Genomic DNA, 21,935 nt, shown 5'->3' on the forward strand with positions numbered 1-21,935 from the left:
ACATCCTGTTTTCGGTGGAAGGCCATAGTAATCGATTGTCGAGTTCAAAAAAATCCTCTGTGTGTTCAACATCTGATTCGGATGAACTATCCATCAGATCTGATATTCTCAGAACACCACACAGCACCGTCATCGGCTGGGCTGACAGTCTGAGTCTCCACTGTTGCTTAGTTACCTATGATCACGCGCGTGAACTCGACAATCGATTACTATGGCCTTCCACCGAAAACAGGATGTAAACAAAGGTATGTGCGCTGGCTGAATTAACTTCATTTTTATTAATATCTCTAACATCTACTGCAGTCAGATCCACCCGTGTTCACTCGGAAGGAATCACTCACATTTTCTGTGCACTTGTAATGACACTTAAAGGATGTTAAGAGGCTAAAAAGCAGGCTTACTACTTGCCCCATTGAAGTCAATAGGGTGCAAATTTTAAAAATAGAATAACTCGGTGTAGGCAACACCGATTTTTGTCGTTGTTCTCTGTATTGACAGCACTCCAAATGTACAAAAAAATGAGCTCAATGTTAAAATTGACCGGAGTTCTCCTTTAAAAAAGAGTAAAACTGAAAACTAAATTAAATCCTCTGGAGCAACTATTTAAGAGATTTCCTCTGGGAATGCATTTTCTAATCAGCTAGAGGAGGGATTTAGTGTTTTATGGTTTTATTTTAAAGGTAGAATATGATGTAGAACAGAGAGGCAACCAGAGATCATGTGCCAAAATCTCAGTCACACAAACGAGAAGCATTTAGCATTTGAGTAGATCTCATATCACTGTAAATGCAGAGAGAGACTGAACCTCAAAAGATTGAATTAAACATGAATGCTCTCATTATAATCAGACTGTTCAGCCTGTATGTATGCATGTATGATGTTTCTCTTACTCTATATCGGAGCTTGTAGTCAGAAATTATTCTTTGAGATTCATAAGAAGGCTGAGATAATGTTTATTGACATGACAATGTATCATTTAAGCCGTTGTGGTTTAGATGAAATTATATTGGATTGTTAATCAGTTGTCTGCTTTGTTTCACACACACACAGTATAGAACCCTGTGTAAACTAAGCATCTGGACTAAATTACCTTCCTAACCTCACACACACACATCTCACCGCTACTGAAACTTCAGCGGTGACGTCCATGTGAGCTCAACACAACGTCGCTCTTCATTGAACACACAGGCCTTTCTCACTGTATAAACTCATTTATGTCTCCTGTTCATAGAGCATCTGTGTGTGTGTGTGTGTGTGTGTGTGTGTGTGTGTGTGTGTGTGTGTGTGTGTGTGTGTGTGTGTGTGTGTGTGTGTGTGTGTGTGTGTACATCCTTCCTTCAGCATGTGTACCAACACAAATGTGCTGGTCAACACAATTGTTTGTGCAGCCTCATGGACAGCTGAGGTCTTGAGCTCTGTGATTGGGAGGGTGGAGTGAGATATGATATCAAGAACAAGGCATTTAATTGTACTTTTGGCCACATTTCTTCCATCTCAAAATCTTGCATGATTGCTGATACAATCCAACAGGCATCCTATAGCACAAACAGTAGAGTAAAATAAAGGGATTGATGTATCTATCATGTTTAGTGTTGTGGAATTCATCATATAGCAAGTTAGCAACACCCTTGCACAGTGGCATTTGCACAGGTAAGTATTAACACACATTTAGCTCTGCTCTGTCAAATTCTGCGGGTGAAAAAGGCGTTTGTGAAACACACCTTCCAAACAATGAATGTATTCTTCTTCATAACAGTGCCGTTGTAAAGAAGTGATTGAGTAGACAACACCTCTTTCATTGTGGATGTTTAGTGTAGGTTTGATAAAGCACTGACAACAAAGAGGTCACTGCCAAATCAAGCAACTTCTGCTGGTGTCAAAGTGTCAAAGTTCACCAAACTTGAACCTATAATGATAATTTCAGGTAGGGGCATTTCACCAAAATTACATCAGGCAAAATTCCTCATTTCATGAATTCCCATTGAGATTATGGTGATTTTGACTGTACAATTTCACCAAACGCACAGCTGTACATTAAACATTGCAATCCACACAACATAATGGGAGACATGTCACATATCACAGTTCAAAAGAGTTTGTTGGTGCGCATCTCGTTGGCTTATCTGTGACCAGGACAGCAAGCCTTTGTGGTGTATCGAGAGCTATGGTGCCCAGGGTAATGTTGGCATACCTACGGCCCTATGAATTTTTTTTAGTTTTTCCCAAATGCAGGGTTTTTTTGCCGCCTGCGCCATTCATTCACACAGAAACACACAGAATTGAGTCTTTTTGCGGCTTAATATTCACAGACATTACTCCATATTACCATTTGATTTAACTGTACTGACCTATATTTGACAAATTCTGCGACATTCCGAGTTAGACAGAAAATTAAATTTTTATGACTGAATTCCGCAATTTTGTCCGCGTTTTCCGAAAAGATAGAGCCCTACATACCACCAAGTAGATGAACCACATCCAACATGAGTAACTGTCGACACAAGAGGAAGCTGTCTGAAAGGGATATCCAGGTACTAATATCCCATTGTATCCAAAAAAAAACATAACTCGCTGCAAATTTAAATGCGCACCTCGAACAAAACTGTTCGTCAGGATCTGCACAAAGTCAATATTTATGGTTGGGCTGCTATAGAGCTGGTAAGTCCCGCCCCTTCCGTAAAACCCCGCTGGACCTCAAAGTTGAAAAACCGTCAATGCAAGTGAATGGGAGAAAATAATTATTTTCTGGTCCCGTTTGAATTGTGCCATGAATGTGAACATATGTTGTCTGTGAATTTTTTATATAATCTTTCATGTTACAAGTTTGACAGTATATGGTATGATTCGTCGGCTAGCAGTTGTGGAAAAGACATAACGAGAAAGACTACATGTCGCCTATGTGACGTCACCCCATAAAGTTGACTTACCCGTGGTTTTCACCAACCTCAACGATTTTGTCCTCTCCCTGAAAGGAGGCGGTGAAGTGCACCAAAGACACAGTCATGTTTAGCGGGATCCGTGAGCTAGAGCCGTGTGCTAGTGGTGGTGACGTTTCAAACGCGTCGAAAGCAGCGAAGAGTTGTAGTCCACAAAGTGCTTTCACACAAAGTCTAACCGTATCAAACTTCTACCCGCTAAATTGTAGCATTCTTTACACGAAAAGTTCTATAAAAAATTCACAGACAACATATGTTCACATTCATGGCAAAATTCAAACGGGACCAGAAAATAATTATTTTCTCCCATTCACTTGCATTGACGGTTTTTCAACTTTGAGGTCCAGCGGGGTTTTACGGAAGGGGCGGGACTTACCAGCTCTATAGCCAAACCTTTGGTCACTCGTATCAATGCCAAATGTCGGTTTCATTGGTGCCAACAGTGCAAATCTTGGGCTGTGGACAATGTGAAACATGTATTGTTGTCTTCACTGTCTTTCCCACATCCGTGTGAGTTACGGTGTGGAGAAGAACCAAAGAGGCTGAACACCCGGACTGTTTCTGTCCAGCGTGAAGCACGGGCGGATCAGTGATGGTTCGAGATGTAATATCATGGCATTCCTGGACACGTCACTGCCAAGGACTACCGAACCGTTCTGGAGGACCATGTGCACCTAATGGGTCAATCATTGTGCCCTGAAGGGGGTGTCGTGTATCAGCATGATAATTCACCAATACACACAGCAAGACTGGTGACAGAATGGTTTGATGAACATGAAAGTGAAGTTGAGCATCTCCCATAGACCGCACAGTCACCAGATCTATATATTATCAGCCACTTTGGGGTATTTTGGAGGAGCGAGTCAGTTTTCCTCCACCAGCATCACACTGTTCTGGAAGAGGAACGGCTCAAAATCCCTCTGACCGCTGTGAAGGACTTATATCTGTCATTCCCAAGATGAACTGATGCTGCATTGGATGCATGCACTTTAAAAGGAGGCCCTACATCATACTGATACATTATTGTGGTCTAAAACCAGGTGTTTCAGTTTCATCGTCCAACCCCTCTACATATATTGAAGGTTTAGTACTACTGCCTTAATTGAAATTGTTTTAATAATCTAATCTAATAATAATAAAAAAATAAAAAAATAGAGTCTGTCTTGGTTTATTATTGAACTTAAAATTAGTTGATCCAAAGATGACTTATAAAGGATTAAAACCCCTTTCCAAGTATAACTTCAGTTGAGAGTTCTGTTGTAAATTTTACAGTCAGTGGACTAACCTGGATACCATCAGCCAAACCACCCATACCACCTCCAGTATACCAGTCCCTAAGGCCTCACAGGACAAGCCTATAGCACAATGCTCAGGTGCCTGAGAAACAGAAAAGCTCAGACTGAAATCCCATACTCCCTCGAGCACTGGGATCACAGACGGTCTCTGGAGCTCTGCACGGATTTAGACTGCTTTAAAAGCTCATTCATTGTTCCAGCCCAAGATAATGAACTTAAATGACCCTATTCCACATTAGCAGATGCTCACTGGCTGTTTAGTGAGTTCAGATAAAACTCAATTACAACCAATAAACAGATAAGATTATGTGGGATCACGACACACATTATATGGCTAATATGATTTTTCATTGATTTCATCATTATGCCACATGACTGTTCGTTAACCAGTGTCCTGCAAGTCACTTTTAGAGCAAAAACCACCAACATTTCTAGAAAACAAGACTTATAGTACATCTAAAATGAAACATACTCTCCTAAAAGGCATCATGGGACTGGGATTCTCTTTTCAGATTCTCTTGTCAAGAAAAGCACATGTGCATGTACAGTAAATCCAGTCCAGCAAAATGTCAATGTGCATTCCACCGTAAGACATTCTTTAATAAATCACATTAATATCGACAGTAGGCTCTGATAGTCTTCCAGATTAAGGTCTTCCTTTGTTTTCTCTTCTTTTCTGGCCTCTATGAATAGGGCATTGTCTCACTGTTCTGGCAATGACAAACCCATCTGTCAACACCTTGTCATCTTTTTTTTCTTAAGTCCTGTTTAGCTTCTTTCTGTCTACTTGAAAAGCCGCAAGATGCTCAGATAAGCATCAGGGAAATTTATGAGGGCAGATTGGAAAAACAGAGCCTTCAGGAAAAGAGAGTTAAGCTTTAAACGGTTCCCCAAATCCTCAGACTGCAACTCCCATGATGCACCGGTGTGGAGGTGTCAGGGAAGCAGATCAAATTCTCAAACGGCTGGTTCTGTATTTTAATACGTGATGTGTTTGTTCTACCCAAGGGGGTAATCGTTCAGCCGAAACTGAAGCTTCCCCGGTGGCCGCCATTGATTAGCAGACCATCACCTGCTGTTAGCAATCCATTGACTCCCATTCATTTTGGCGTCACTTTGACAGCGAATAACTTCACATCTGAGGCGTTTAAAGACTCCATTTGTCCATTATTTATTTCTAAAGAAACACGAAAATGTATAAAAGGCTCCATTACCTTGTATCTTACGTTATGGCCCCGTAGAAGCAGTTTTTGTAAAAATAGACTAACGATTGAGTCATAACCACGCGACTCTCTGTCGCACAGTAGAGAGATTACCGTATGGACAGGAGGAGAAGCTCGCGGGCAATCGGGGGGACGTGGAGGCAAAATGACAAAATAATTAACCAGAATACTTAGCAAAAGTTGCTCCTGCTCCAAGCTCATGGACACCTCCTACTCACACTCTCCGTCTCTGCAAGTTTCGGAAGGGAATGATTCAGATTTCTCTTGGCACAGCTACTAGAAGACAGACGGGTTACTCACGTCACATCTACGTCGTCAAGCTCAGTGTGAGTCTGCGCAGTACGCTCAGCCATCAGGAAGTGAGAGCTTCTAATTGACTTCACTTTTCTCCATTGAATCCAGTGGGGTCGCTGTGTCCATTTCTTTTACTGTCTATGGTTCTACCAGGATCAGACATCAAACCAGAGGGGCGAAGCTCTGTAGTAATTACATTACATTAAAACTGCATTGACATGCTTCCTACTACATATTTTGATACATCTCCAAATTTGTCATATATTGTTACTATAGAATGGTGCCATGAACCTTGCAGGGACAATCCCCCGGGAGTAACCTGCAGTTATGTGTTTTGCTCAGTTCCTTCTGGTTACAAGTCCCGAGCTTTAGTAACCCTGTTAAATAACATTACTGGTTATTACTAAGAAAATAAAGTGCTTATAAGCTTGTCCATTTATTGAGTTTACAATAATGTTGAAATTACTGTTAACCAATACCAAGACACGATTCTGGAGCTTGGCCATGAGATGAAAGGTAGATATCAGGTTTAGTATGTTGAAAGGCAAGCAAAGATTGTTTCTGTATCACAGTAATGTTATGTACAGTAGAAAGTCATCAGCATAACAGTGGTCAGAGAAGCCGCCAGTCTGGAGATCAGCTTGGTTTGGTTTGGCAGTGTTAAAAAACAGCAGACAGATCCATAAGAATTAGTGTCAAAAAATCTATCATTTACTCGTCCTCGTCTCGTTCCAAACTCCTGAATATTTGAGGAATTGCTACAGGTCGTTCTGTACTTGTCCATGTAATTACATTGAATGGAGAGAATTGAGGCTTTCAACAACCAGCAAGCAAAAACATTATAAATCTATCATAAAAGCAGTTAATAAGACTTGTGCTCTTTATTCCAAGTCATGTGATACTTCTGTGACACCCATATTTAAGCTATTTACCAAAAGATCTTTTCTTCCAATGAGCTGCCCCATACGAAACAAAAAAAAAAATATATGAATATACCGCAAAATATAATGTAATAGATTACATAATAGATTACCATAAATGGGAAACTAGTGCTTAAATTTTTCAATGTACTGCAATATATACATTGACCATTACAGTTTTTTTCGATTGCTAAACGACAGTGGGCACAACTGGAGTCACATGTGCAAAACTCTAACTACAGTCTGCACAGCAGCAGTTCATGTGGACCAAACTCTAGTTCGTTTTTCATTGCTTGAACACAGTTTTCAAAAGTCTACACACTTATCCCATGACTTTAACCACAACCTGCACAACACTGTGGATTTACAGCACTTTGTTCAAATGCTAACACACTGCTGTCAAAACTGTGAACCACACATTCAAAACAGAATAGATTTCAGCCTTGTGCCTTTCAAACACTGCTGATTGCAATTTCAGCTGAAAGGTTAAGCAGGTGTCTTGTATCTGACTTGTTAGTGAACACACACACACACATATATATATATAGGTAGAGCTCAGAAAGACTAATTTTGGAAATGGAACAAGGAAGACGGGTTTTGATGGGAACTGATGTTGATGAAAACCTGTGGCCTGATGCTAGAGAGAGGCAGGATTAGCCCCTCAATTATTTGTTCGAATTACAGTATGTACTTTTAGTTTCTACCTTTTTTTTTCTCATTACTGTAATTCCGTAAATTACTACAGACTATTGAAGCAAACTGCTAATTTTCATTTACCTTAAAGAATTGTTATGTTCTAAAAATTTAAATAAATCATGTGAAAGAATGTCACTCTTTTCTTTGAAGAAAATATTACTTTGTATGAAGTCACTGAAATTGTTCAAACTATAAAGATGAAAAGTTTGTATTTTCTGTATTGGTGTTTGATGCTAGTGTTTTTACTCTCAGTGAGGGTTGTGCCAGTGTTTAGCTGCACTGAGCCTGTTTTGAGCCATGTGTTAAGAGTTGTGTTGCTTGGAATGAGTTTTGCAGGTGATGTGAACTGTTTAGCTCAGGTGACTGTTGGTAGTGCAGACTGTAGTTAGAGTTTTGCACATGTAGCTCCAGTTGTGCTCACTGTTGTTAAGCAATCGGAAAAAAACTGTAATACATATAACATATATTACATGTAATATTCATAAAGTTTCATCCTTTATTGTGTACATATATTACATATACTTTCCACTATGTATTGTACACACATATATGCACACATTCACAGAATGAGTAACAACAGATTTCTAGTTCCCAGCATGCTTTGCTTCTGACTGTAAATGAGATAAAATGTTCTTTAATGTGTTATTTAATGGGGAGATCTGTTAGTGATCTGTTATTTGGGAATTTAAACGTTGTTCTGGTATGTGTGAGTTTCTGGGCTCATTGTGCTGAAGAGTAGAGCCTGTGCTTCGGTTGATGACTGGCTGAAGACCATTGAGCACAGTGATAGTCTCTTGGCTAAATACTTTAGTACAAGCAGGTTTGTTTGACTTGTGCTATTGTTAACTAGCTATATATGTATATAAAAAATGTAAATAATTGTAAAATGTAATAAATATATCATATTATGTTTACTGCATGAGTAAATATGTGTTCAATATATTTATACACATGTATATCTTGAATATAAAAATGCATACATTATGATATGTGATATGTATGTAAATATAGTAAATATATTGTCACATATTTTTCAATATATGAAAAGTGGCAATTTCTTATGTATTCAATATATTAACACAATATATTATTCTGTATATTTAATATATTGATTACTCATATATAAGGAAATATATTTTATTTGCGTAAGGAGCTGCAACTGTATAATTGAGATTATTGAGAGTGAGTTGAACAAAAATGGGTAACACTTTACAATACGGGTGCACTAATAAGCATTAATTCATGCTTAACTAATGCACAGATAATCATGTGTTAATGTATGACTCATGAAGAACTAAACCATTAATTAATGATTACTGCATCAGCAACTAATAAAGATTCTAAATGATTCATAGATTAAGTAATATATTAATTGTTATTAATTAAATGTGTCATAATGTATTAATTCCTTAATAACTTATTTTATTAACTAAAAGTGTAAATGAATGTGTTAATTACCACAGCTGGTCAAAGTCATGTACTTCAACTTCCAGTTGTCTGCTTTAATTAATCATTAACTATAATGATTTGCAAATGTATCATTATGTTATGACTTTACTTGTTGAGGCACATGACTATTAACTAATTGTTAAGTAATATGCCATTTTGGTGCCATGTAAACCCATAAATGGCATATTACTTAACAATTAGTTAACAGTCATGTGCCTCAACAAGTAAAGTCATAACATAATGATACATTTGCAAATCATTATAGTTAATGATTAATTAAAGCAGACAACTGGAAGTTGAAGTACATGACTTTGACCAGCTGTGGTAATTAACACATTCATTTACACTTTTAGTTAATAAAATAAGTTATTAAGGAATTAATACATTATGACACATTTAATTAATAACAATTAATATATTACTTAATCTATGAATCATTTAGAATCTTTATTAGTTGCTGATGCAGTAATCATTAATTAATGGTTTAGTTCTTCATGAGTCATACATTAACACATGATTATCTGTGCATTAGTTAAGCATGAATTAATGCTTATTAGTGCACCCGTATTGTAAAGTGTTACCCAAAAATGTATTTCATCAACCTATTAATGAAATACATCAGACGGTTTACCGATTGGACTTTGCTAGCAAGAAGTGTACCAAGGAGATCTTACTAAGCTACAATATGGATGGCTTCAGAAAACTTCTAGAACAACACGAGTCACGTGACCCACTTTTATGGCGCTTTTGATTCTTCTGAAGTTAAAGGACCACAGAAAAGGTCAGTCACGTGTTTGGAACGAGATTAAGTTGAATAAATAATAACAGACTTTTGGCTGAAATACTTATATAAAGATGATGCTCTGTCTTGACATAATAAATGCTTGTGTATAAGCGACTGAGCAGTGACGGAGTTTAAAGATGGACTGATCTGCTGTAGTTTTGCTGATGTGTGATGATGGGTCTTCAGAGCTTTGAGACTGCAGGACAGTGTTTATGAGGAGTGAGTCTCCTGAAATGTATGAAACCAGTCAGGCCAGAGCTGGGTTTGCCTCAATTTCCCCTCAACGAAAGGGTTTCAGAGGGAGCTCATATGGCTCACACACAAGCACGAGCTCCTCCTGGAGTGCCAGGGCAGCGGAGACAGGAACTCAGAGTCAAGACTGTGAATGCAGAAAGCAGCAGCTGCGGCTGGCAGACATAAGCCTGAGCTCCAGTAAAATGGGCTGGCAATCAAATCCACCAAAACACAAATATAGACCATCACAGGAAATATGGTTCACCCCAAAATTCTGTCATCATTTGCGCATCCTGATGTCATCCCAAACCTGCGTGGTTTTCTTTCTTCCATGTTACACGTATGTTTAGCAGAATATTCATGCTTACACACAATGAAAGCTAATGTTTGCCAGTTTGCCAATCTTATAACATCCTATTCTTAAAATCCAAATTTTACTTCATATTCTGACATAAGGGGTTCAGTGTATGAAAACATACTGTATACAGCATTTATTGAATCTAAGCTGTAAAATGCACAAAAATGAAATCCTTAAATTTACACATCAATAGCTTTGCTTTTCAGTCCATGATTAAATGACGGCCCTTGGGCGGCTCACTCCTGTTTGCCAGATCTGGGCCACAAGCAGGCCATAGCAATGCCACATGTCAGACAAGAGCAAAGAAATAAACCACAAATGGACCTTATCTGAGCCACAAGATCTGTGTATATTACATATGGAGTCATCTCAGCCTTAATAAGCCTGTTAACAAGCAGAATCACCGAAGGAAAGAAGAGAACAGAAAAAGAGACGAGCTTATTCAAGATTATAAAACCATCAACAGGAAACCATCATCACCTGATCTCATTTCACTTTAGCTTTCTTTGCTGCTGCAAATGTGTTTAACAAACACACTGTCACAGTGGCCAAAAATGACAAAAGATATAATAAGAGTTAAGAGCCCAACTACTGGAAACACTAATCACCATTATGGTGACTTCAAATGAAACACATTATAGTTAAACCCTTGTTAATTCTCAATACAAACTTATGAAGACGTCTGACAGAAATAAAGTCAGTCTGGTTAGTAATAAGTGAAGCTGGTAATGCTGTTTGTGGAGTTGTTTAATCCTCCTCTGCTGAGATCTTCACAGATTTAATGTCTTCTTTTCTCTTCAGTTGATTTCATCTTAGACTGTGTCTGAAGTCAGTAGTAGTTCTTGTGCTTCTGCTCGTCTCTTTTTCTGTTCTCTTCTTTCCTTCAGTGATTCTGCTTGTTAACAGGCTTATTAAGGCTGAGATGACTCCATATTTAATATACACAGATCTTGTGGCTCAGATAAGGTCCAGCTGTGGTTTATTTCTTTGCTCTTGGCTGACATGTGGCATTGCTATGGCCTGCTTGTGGCCCAGATCTGGCAAACAGGAGTGAGCCGCCCAAGGGCCGTCATTCCTCGCTGCATGTGGGCCAGATCATCTTTCCACATGTGCCAGATGTGGACCGGATCTGGGACGTCAAAATGTTGCTATGTGGGATATAACAGATGACCTTATTTTAAAGTATTACCAGAGCATTTGATGCAATAATGCATTTGTTTCCTAAACATATACAGCATATAGTATTGGTTCCCAACCCTGGTCCTGGAGGACCCCCAACACTGCACACTTCTGACGGCTCTCTTGTTTGACACACACATCTGAGATCTTGGAGCTGATCGGCTGAATCAGGTGTGTTTGATCGAGTCGGGACCAGGACCAGGGTTGGGAACCACTGCTATAAACTATAGCGAAATCAAAGAAGGACATCATTTCAAACAAAATCAGACCGAAATGCAGTTCATTTAGATTTAATTTCAGGAGTTCGAAACTACAGAGCCCCACACATAACATGCAGGCAAAAATATATATATCGACTTATTCGTTCCCTCATTTTGATTGAACTAAAAGAAGGGAACAAATTCTTATAACATGGCCACGATTCAATAAAACAAGTGAACAAATTATTATATCATGTGCACAATTTACTTAAAATGAGGGAACGAATTAACAAAATGTGCTGATGCATTACTAATTTGCGGGAAAAATTAAGTTGTGGCCATGATATACAGTACATATTTTCTCACGCATGTGAAGAAAACAGCTTGCTGAAGTGAACTTTCCGGAAAAGTTTGCTCCATTTGGTAACCTCCTTTAAACTTCCATTGGTCCGTGGCGATTATGAAGGTAGATGTGGCTCTTCTTTGACAGGGAAATCTTCTCCGGTTCATTTCTGTCAAAGTCAGATGCGAGAAAAAACAAACAAGGGCTTCTTTATTAAACTGAAGTTGTACAATTCTCATTAAAATAGACACTGTTTTATACACTGTGTCACGCTGAGGCAAGGATGAAGCAGAGAGAGAATCCATATGCAAGCACACATTTAATAAAACAAACAGGTAATCCAGGCAGAACACGGAACTCAGGACAAGAACAGGTAACAGCTACATTAAACAACGACCGACAACCAACAACTGAAGCACAGAGGTTTAAATACACAGGCAAACAAGCTAAACAAGATAACAAGGGGGTGTGGCTAATTAGAAACATCTGGGAGAACTAATAAGCAAGAAAAACTACAAAGGACTACAAAACATGACACAGAACAGGAAATAACTAAAGTCCACACAAGACGAGGGAAACACAAGACAGGAAACATTACATAGCCCCCCACTTAAGGAGTGGATTCCAGACACTCCTCAGAAAAGAAAAGTCCAGGAGGGTGGTGGGTCGGAGGCGGACCTGGGGGCGGGATGGAGGGCCAGGCCCGTGGGGCGGCAGAGGACCTGGAGACTGCGGCAGGATGGGAGGCCAGGGCGGATCAGGCTGTGCGGGCGACCAGGGCAGATCAGGCTGTGCAGGCGGCCACGGCGGTGAAGACCCCTGGGCCACGGTGGTGAAGACCCCTCGGGCGGCCACGGCAGTGAAGACCCCTCGGGCGGCCACGGCGGTGAAGACCCCTCGGGCGGCCACGGCGGTGAAGACCCTTTGGGAGACCATGGCGTGGTGGCCCTCATGGTCCCATCGCGGGACCTACTGCCCCCCCCCCAAATCTTCTTGGGGGCAGCTACGGGGTCATAGGCTGGAGACACCGGCTCAGGAACAGACACCGGCTCAGGAACAGACACCGGCTCAGGAACAGACACCGGCTCAGGAACAGACACCGGCTCAGGAACAGACACCGGCTCAACGGCGGCCATCTTGTGAGGGGACACAGACTCGGTGGCGGCCATCTTGTCAGGGGACACAGGCTCGGCGGCGGCCATCTTGTCAGGGGACACAGGCTCGGCGGCGGCCATCTTGTCAGGGGACACAGGCTCGGCGGTGGCCATCTTGTCAGGGGACACAGGCTCGGCGGCGGCTATCTGGTTTGGAAACGCTGGCTCGGCAGACGTGACGTGCACAGGCTCTGGATCGGCAGACGTGACGTGCACAGGCTCTGGATCGGCAGACGTGACGTGCACAGGCTCTGGATCGGCAGGCGTGACGTGCACAGGCTCTGGATCAGCAGAAGCGACGTGAACAGTCTCTGGATCAGCAGAAGTGACGTGAAGATCTGGCTCTGGCTCGGCAGGACTGACGTGAAGCTCTGGCTCTGGCTCGGCAGGACTGACGTGAAGCTCTGGCTCTGGCTCGGCAGGACTGACGTGAAGCTCTGGCTCTGGCTCGTCAGGCCCAATGAGAGGAGGAAGATCGCTGAAGTCATCAACCTCGAACATAGGCTTGGCGGGCACGACGCTGTCAGTCACAGGCGCGGCGGGCATGATGCTCACAGTCTCAGGGGCGGCGGGCACGACGCATACTGCCTTGGCCTCGGCAGCTCTGGCGTGAAGTGCGGGCTCGGCTGGACTGGCGTGAAGTGCAGGCTCGGCTGGACTGGCGTAAAGTGCAGGCTCGGCTGGACTGATGATGGGGAGTTCTGGGACCACCGGACTCAGGACCACCGGACTCGGGACCACCGGACTCGGGACCACTGGAACTGGGACCACCGGACTCGGGACCACCGGAAACCAGCATGGCTCTGTGCTGGACGGAACCAGTGGCGAATAGGGCCCTGGGCTGGACATCACCAACCCAGGGTCGAAGAGGGGCCAGAATGGAGAGTGCTGTCGGGACTCCTCTCGACCACCTCCTCTACTGCGGCCTCCACGGGACCCACGAAATATGACCAACCGGGTCCCCTCAAAAGATTGTCCTTTCTCTGGTGGCTGGGGAAGAGACACTGGCAAAAATGCTGCTGGATTCATCATTAGGTCGGTCGTTCTGTCACGCTGAGGCAAGGATGAAGCAGAGAGAGAATCCATATGCAAGCACACATTTAATAAAACAAACAGGTAATCCAGGCAGAACACGGAACTCAGGACAAGAACAGGTAACAGCTACATTAAACAACGACCGACAACCAACAACTGAAGCACAGAGGTTTAAATACACAGGCAAACAAGCTAAACAAGATAGCAAGGGGGTGTGGCTAATTAGAAACATCTGGGAGAACTAATAAGCAAGAAAAACTACAAAGGACTACAAAACATGACACAGAACAGGAAATAACTAAAGTCCACACAAGACGAGGGAAACACAAGACAGGAAACATTACACACTGTGCTAAATACAGTAAATAAACAGTGTGCATTGATTGGAATGCCGACTTGCAGAGCTCATGCAAACACATCCTCATCGCTATGATTTTTGTTGTCAGTTTATTTTGCAGCACATATTTACATATTCATCTAAATGCAGCTCCCAGTGTGGGCAGTGTCAGGATATTCGCTAATATTATACCACTGTAAAGGTATTTTAAACGTCTTTTTACCCCTCAGGTAAGAACGAAAAATAAGCCCAGAGGTGTACAGTATATATATATCGCCAGCCAAACTGGCACGGGGTTTATTTTCCACACCATTATAGCATTTTTTTTGTTACTAAATATATAAAAATGTACAGCCACTGAAATAGTCACTAATTGTAGACTCACATATTTTAATATAACATAGCTGTCAAACTACATTAATCACGTCTCAACAACAAAATCAAAGGCATGTGCTATTATTCCTCACACAATAGTAAAACAGCATGCTTTCCTTTTACCAGTCTCCAACCCCTGACTTCCACACATGAAGTCCAAACCAACACACATTGGTCGCTTTACCTGATTCTGGGATTGCTTCCAGTAACCTGCTGATATAAATAGGGTGCCACTATTTTGTTAAGGCTTGTAAATTTTTTTGTGCCTGGATTTTCTCTTTCCTCACTGCATGAAGTACCATTTTTCATTGCTGTGGTTAGAAATGAGCATGATCCATGCCTGTTAACTATCAGAACGCTAACCGCTACCACAACCGCAATGAGACCCCCGAAATTACTGAAATGAAGACTTCTATCAAAATTAAAAATGCTTTCAAAGTTATAGTAAACACAAGGCCACTCTTATCATTCATCAAAGCAAAAGCAAACAAACTATCTTTCAAGGTTTGCTTACCAACAGTGCTAGTGATCGCTTAGTTTCCATCAAAGTTGGAAGTGTATTTTGCACAGAATTGAAATAACACAAAAACTATCAGCGAACACAGCAGAGGGTTAGAGTACGTTTTCTGTTGTTGTCGTGATTGCCACAGGTTATGGTTGTCTTATGTAGATTGCTTTCTACTGCACACGGTTTCATTTGAACAGTCAGTGCTCATTTCACACCAGTTCAAGCCCTCATAACATCCTACATCCCACAGTTTAATAACCCCATCAAATCCCCCCCGCTGCCAACAGCAATGGCCAATTAGCCTCTCTCTCAATAGGTGACAGAACCAATACCATCAAAGAGTGTTTCCACATCTGTACTGGGGTTTAAGAGATGCACCTGTGTACACTCACACACAGATCCAAAGCAAATCATCTGCTTACAATACCTGAAAACTTCTGCATGAGATGTTTCCCTCCAAAATTTCAGTTTGCATTTTCTTGTACTGGATGTCTATTTTAAATACTTAACGGTGGTCAAATACTGTAGAATGTTGTGTTGATCTGTTTTTACTTTTAAAAGCTGACATTTATTCAAAACAGGAACCAAAAACAAGACATCTTCTCTAAAATCACCAATTTTACTAGCTTTACAATAAATCTATAAACTACACTGTAAATGATTTATGTTGTTTTCACAGTAATATTACTGTATATCTCAACAATTCCTTATTGTAGAATATGAGTACAGTATGTTACTGTAGATTTTGTCATTTCACAGCCCTGTTACTGTATTATTAACAGTTTACAGCTGTATAAGCGGTTTACAGTATGTTACTGTAGATTTTTAATAGTACTAAATGACCGTGAAAAACAACCACACACCTCCTCATGCAACGGCTCTGTGACAGACTCATCATGAAGATGAAGGTCCACAAATGTGGGCTTTTTAAAACACTGTATCTGTTTTATAAGGTAATTTGCAAGATATAAAGCTAGGTTTTAGTTAATACTTTTTTGTAAGAATATGCGTTCATTTTCTGGCCTTTTCCGTGGGAAGAGTCGCCGTAATAAAGGAGACCTTTTTCTTTACAGCATGTGGTTTTAAGCATTTTAAGTCGATATGTAATCGCTGGTTATTGTTGTATACTACTACTAATTAAGTACTTTAACTCGTTAAACTTTTATTTTTATATTTCCAACATTTATTTTCCTCTGGCACAATGCATTACTGAGATTTTACTGGTATGGCTATAATTGTTTTTTGTTCAAGTGGTTAATATGCTGCTAATTCTCTATATTTGATTGAAGTTAATTAATGAATTGTAAAAGACGATATTCTGAATAAAGCTGTTTATGTGAAGCAATAACTGGTGTAATTGAATATATAACAGTAAAATTAATAAAATAAAAACAATAAAAAATAACAGCATAATGCTGTACTTTAGTTTACAGTAGGCCTGTGCTTAAAACTACTGTAGTTAGTTTTACAGTAATTTTACTGTGGTATAATAAAGCAACAAGCCCTGCGAAGCCGTGTTTTACAGTGAATTTAGAACAGCTAAAGGGTGTTAGGCATTATTATTAAAGGGGCTTATTGCTTTTATAAATGGTTAAAAACCATGAAAACAAACGAAGAGCGGGAAACTAAAAGGAAAACGGGTAACTGAGAGAAACAAAGGGCACGTTTACACAACAACGATTTTCAAAACGATCCCCATTCACACGGATCCACGAAAACGAGCAAAAACGCTGTATTCTTCAGCCAGGCCATTAGATGGCGATGAAACACTATAGACTGAACATGTAATACGCATGTGTGTGACGTCATCGTCTTCAGAGACTTGCGTTTTTGTTGTTTACACGGAGACTGTTTTCAGAAACGTGCTCTTTGAAACCCATTTTCATGCACTGTTGTCATGTAAATGAACGGCCAAAACGCATAAAAAGCTTTAGTTTTTAAACAGCCCCAAACTAATGCCTAGTCCACATGTACACAGGAATTTTTATAAACTGAGTTTTTCCTCCATTAAAAAAATAAATAAATCTAGTCCACACAACCACATAAAAAAGCACGCTATGAAGCGCTGTGAAGAGCATGCCAAACCAACAGCTGTCAATATAACCCTAACCCTAAAGCCATGTTGGCCAATCAGAAGCCTGAGAAATAGGTTATTACCGGTTCTGGTAGGCTAACAACATGTTGTCATAAGCAGTGACCTGCGTATTACTGCATTCTGGCGCCTCTGTTACGCAATATAATGGGAGAACTGTGCATATATCTGTATACATGTTATAGCACAGTTATTAGCAGCAATATTTTGGCTACGTCCGCCATTGCACAGGCTCGCCTCATGTACACAAAGGAGATAGCGGCGCACTATCTGACGTCACAAGCCAAAATCTCACGACAACACTGCAACCAGAGTTTCTGATAATCTTCAGAATAAAAAAACAAACAAAAAAAAAAGGCTTGATTTCAGTGACTGGATGCTGTGGACATAGAAAAATATGCGGTTTTCACAATACCTGTGTTCGTGTGGACAGGCCCTAAAAGTACATGGAAACCATTATTTCCCTTAATATAGGCTTGCTTGGTGCAACTGATTTGTAAACACGCACTGAGCAATACGTCAGGCTATGAGCACACCCAGAACCAGAGAGCCAGAAATGAGCCCAATGCAAGGCAGAAATAAAACACAACACAATACAGCTCCTGTTGTTAAAGACCCCCACCCCCTCTCCCCCCAGCATCTGCAGAATCATTAACAGATGTCTGAACACACACACACAGAAACCAGCACTTACACTATTCTGAAGGGCACACACACACATTTTGGCACAGTTTGACCAATAAATCTCAATCTGTAATCATCTGAAGTCTCACTGTTGTTTGTTGCCTCCTTGCATCAGTGATGTTTGTGTATGAGATTTTGCACTGCTAAAATATACTGACATTGTTAAGCATATCAGTAAATGCAAGTTATTATGATGATGTTGAAACAACACGTCAACAACCAAAGGCAAGTGCAAGTCCAACTCGCAAGAAGACAAAGCGGTTGGGTAAACATTCACCGCGAAAATAAACTCTCTGCCGCCTGATGTCATGAAGACGGTAACTGCATGTTCAAATTGGAAATGATGCGGTAGGAAAAATGCCTCCTAAAGCGCAAAAAAGACAGCGCAATGTTTGATTTGGGTTTAAATGAGCGGACTGGGTTTCACATCTCGGCACAAAATAAATATAAATGCAGAAAGACTGCAGAGATGAAGGTGGAAACGATGCCAGCTCTGTGAAACGGGACTCAGAGTTTGGAGATAAAGGCATGTTTTCCTCATGAGTGGTTTTGGACATAAACTAATATGTCGGAAGCTTTGCCAAACATCCGGGGTTCATACTTGAGAGACTTACTGAATTGAAAAGTCAACTTTAATGTGATTTTACTCCTTTTTATGTGTGATATTAAAAGAAAAGGGGGGAGGACATCTTTATCTATTTAATCAGATATTTTTACAATCTTTTGGCCACAGCAATTGATAACAACCGCATGTGTGTAAAGTCCTCAGTAAAATTATGATTTTTATTCTCCGGTTCAATAGTTTCATTCACTGACAGTCATAGTGCTGAATGAATGAATCTTAAAAACAGGAAGCAAGTTTGCATTTTTGCACTTCCGGTTTCATCGTCCTGAATCCAGTGGGAATTTTGAACGGGCTTCTGGTCAAATGCCTGAAATAAGGTCTGTGGTGAACACAAGCTCGATTTATTTTCACCTTTCATTCTCCAACATAAAAAACATCAGTATTAACCCACTACTCTTGAATAAGGCAGTTGCGAACATTGGCAGTATGCGGTACACAGAGGTCATCAGGGACATTAAAGGTCATCATGCTGAACAGATAACTGTCCTTCTCTGTAAATCACCTCGACAGAAGACATGTTTTCCTTTGTTCAAACAGCACAGGACCAGATACACACTGAAGCTTCATTCATGGTGTCAGAGTCACTAAAGAAACGGAGTTGCGATTCTTGCCTTCCTTCGCAAACACTACCTTTGTGAAAAAATTTGCTTGATTTATTGAATGAGCACTTGTAGAGGATTTCAAACCTTAAAAGTATAGGCCTGTTTTTTTAACGACTTGCAGATAATATAATATTAACAAAATGCCACTTAAGTGTACTTAAAGCAGTGGTTCTCAATTCCAGTCCTCGGGACCCTTTGCTCTGCACATTTTGTATGTCTCCCTTATCTGACACACTCAGTTCATGGAGTCTCTCCTAATGAGCTGATGATCTGGTTCAAGTGTGTTAAATAAGGGAGACATACAAAATGTGCAGAGCAGCGGGTCCTGAGGACTGGAATTGAGAACCACTGACTTAAAGGGAGTACACTCTTAAATACATTTTTAAAAAGTGAGCTTTGTAATATCAAGTTTAAAGTTTTATTTTAAAGTACACTTTAAATTATTCTGATTTAAAAATCCTTTGTCAAACAGTACTTTATCAAAGTATCTTATGTGTTGACCAGCATACTAAACATGTAAAGTGTGTGATTATAGTTTAACTATAGAATGTTATTTGAGATTACATTTAAAGGTAATGTATCTTAAATATAACTAGATACAATTTATAGACAAACTTTAAGTTGTTGGCTTTGGCAGTAAATAAATAAAAAACAATAAAAAAAAACATTAATGCTGCTGCTGTCACACTGTGGTTTCCTCAGAAACAGACTGAAGATTCCGATTATACATACAAACTTTAATAATAATAAACTGGAACAAGGGACAATTTAGGACTGACAGATAGTTCCGGGCAGACAGATAAAACATATGGAGGAAGACAGGGTATATCGGTGTCGAAGTCTATTAAATCCACTTCCTCTGGACTCTGGACAAGGACAGGAGACTCGGGAACAGCGGCCATGACGGGACGAGACTCGGGAACAGCGGCCATGACGGGACGAGACTCGGGAACAGTGGCCATGACGGGATGAGACTCGGGAACAGTGGCCATGACGGGACGAGACTCGGGAACAGCGGCCATGACGGGACGAGACTCGGGAACAGCGGCCATGACGGGACGAGACTCGGGAACAGCGGCCATGACGGGACGAGACTCGGGAACAGCGGCCATGACGGGACGAGACTCGGGAACAGTGGCCATGACGGGACGAGACTCGGGAACAGTGGCCATGACGGGACGAGACTCGGGAACGGCGGCCATGACGGACAAGACACTGGAACGGCGGCCATGACGGGACGAGACTCGGGAACAGCGGCCATGACGGGACGAGACACTGGAACGGCGGCCATGACGGGACGAGACTCGGGAACAGCGGCCATGACGGGACGAGACACTGGAACGGCGGCCATGACGGGACGAGACTCGGGAACAGCGGCCATGACGGGACGAGACACTGGAACGGCGGCCATGACGGGACGAGACTCGGGAACAGTGGCCATGACGGGACGAGACTCGGGAACAGCGGCCATGACGGGACGAGACTCGGGAACAGTGGCCATGACGGGACGAGACTCGGGAACAGTGGCCATGACGGGACGAGACTCGGGAACGGCGGCCATGACGGACAAGACACTGGAACGGCGGCCATGACGGGACGAGACTCGGGAACAGCGGCCATGACGGGACGAGACACTGGAACGGCGGCCATGACGGGACGAGACTCGGGAACAGCGGCCATGACGGGACGAGACACTGGAACGGCGGCCATGACGGGACGAGACTCGGGAACAGCGGCCATGACGGACGAGACTCTGGAATGGACTCTAAGATGGGCTTGGTTCCAAACCGGACACCAAATCAAGGTTTCCCTCCAGTCCAGCCCTGTGGTGTCTGGGAGGTTAATGGGGTGGTGGAAAGTTGTCCCGATCTGGAACAGGGTCCTCAGGGTGTTGAGCTGCTGATGGCAAGCCGGAGGAACTCCCTCGGAAACTCTAAAAGGTTGTGGCTCTCCGCCACAGAGATGAACATTACCCGTTCATCCATTTGGGTTGGTCCGATCTTCTGTCACACTGTGGTTTCCTCAGGAACAGACTGAAGATTCCGATTATACATACAAACTCAAACTTTAATAACCGTAATCTGGAACAAGCTGACAGACATGGAAAACACACATAAACACAACAGAGATCAGACAAGGGCTGATAGAAAGGGTGCATCTTAAATAGCAAACAGAAACAAGATAATTAAAGCTGCATTCAGTAACTTCGGGATTTCTTCGCTGTATTCTCGCTTTTTGCTCGCAGGTTTCTCTCTAGAGCTCCCCCCACAGCTTCGGAATAGATATTTGACAACACTGTTGTAAAAACTCATTGGCTATTCTCAGACACTAGAGGCTAGTAGATCAACGACATCAAAGCAGATGGGACATTCTTTAAAACGTCTTCTTCATTCGGGTTCGAACAGCGTGAGGGAGCGCAATAATGACGGCATTTTAGCAGATTTCTTTTGGCCGTAAAGCAATTGTTTACATCGCGAGACCTGATATCACGCGAGACTTCCTGACGCCCCAAAGTTGCAAGTGCGTATTTTCCGCTCACGGGCACCAGGGGGGTGCGAAACGACCACCATTCAACCCGAAATAAGTAATATAACCATTCCAATGACTCCGAA

The sequence above is a fragment of the Rutilus rutilus genome, assembly GCF_951802725.1.
Source record: "Rutilus rutilus genome assembly, chromosome: 13".
NCBI lineage: Eukaryota > Metazoa > Chordata > Actinopteri > Cypriniformes > Leuciscidae > Rutilus > Rutilus rutilus.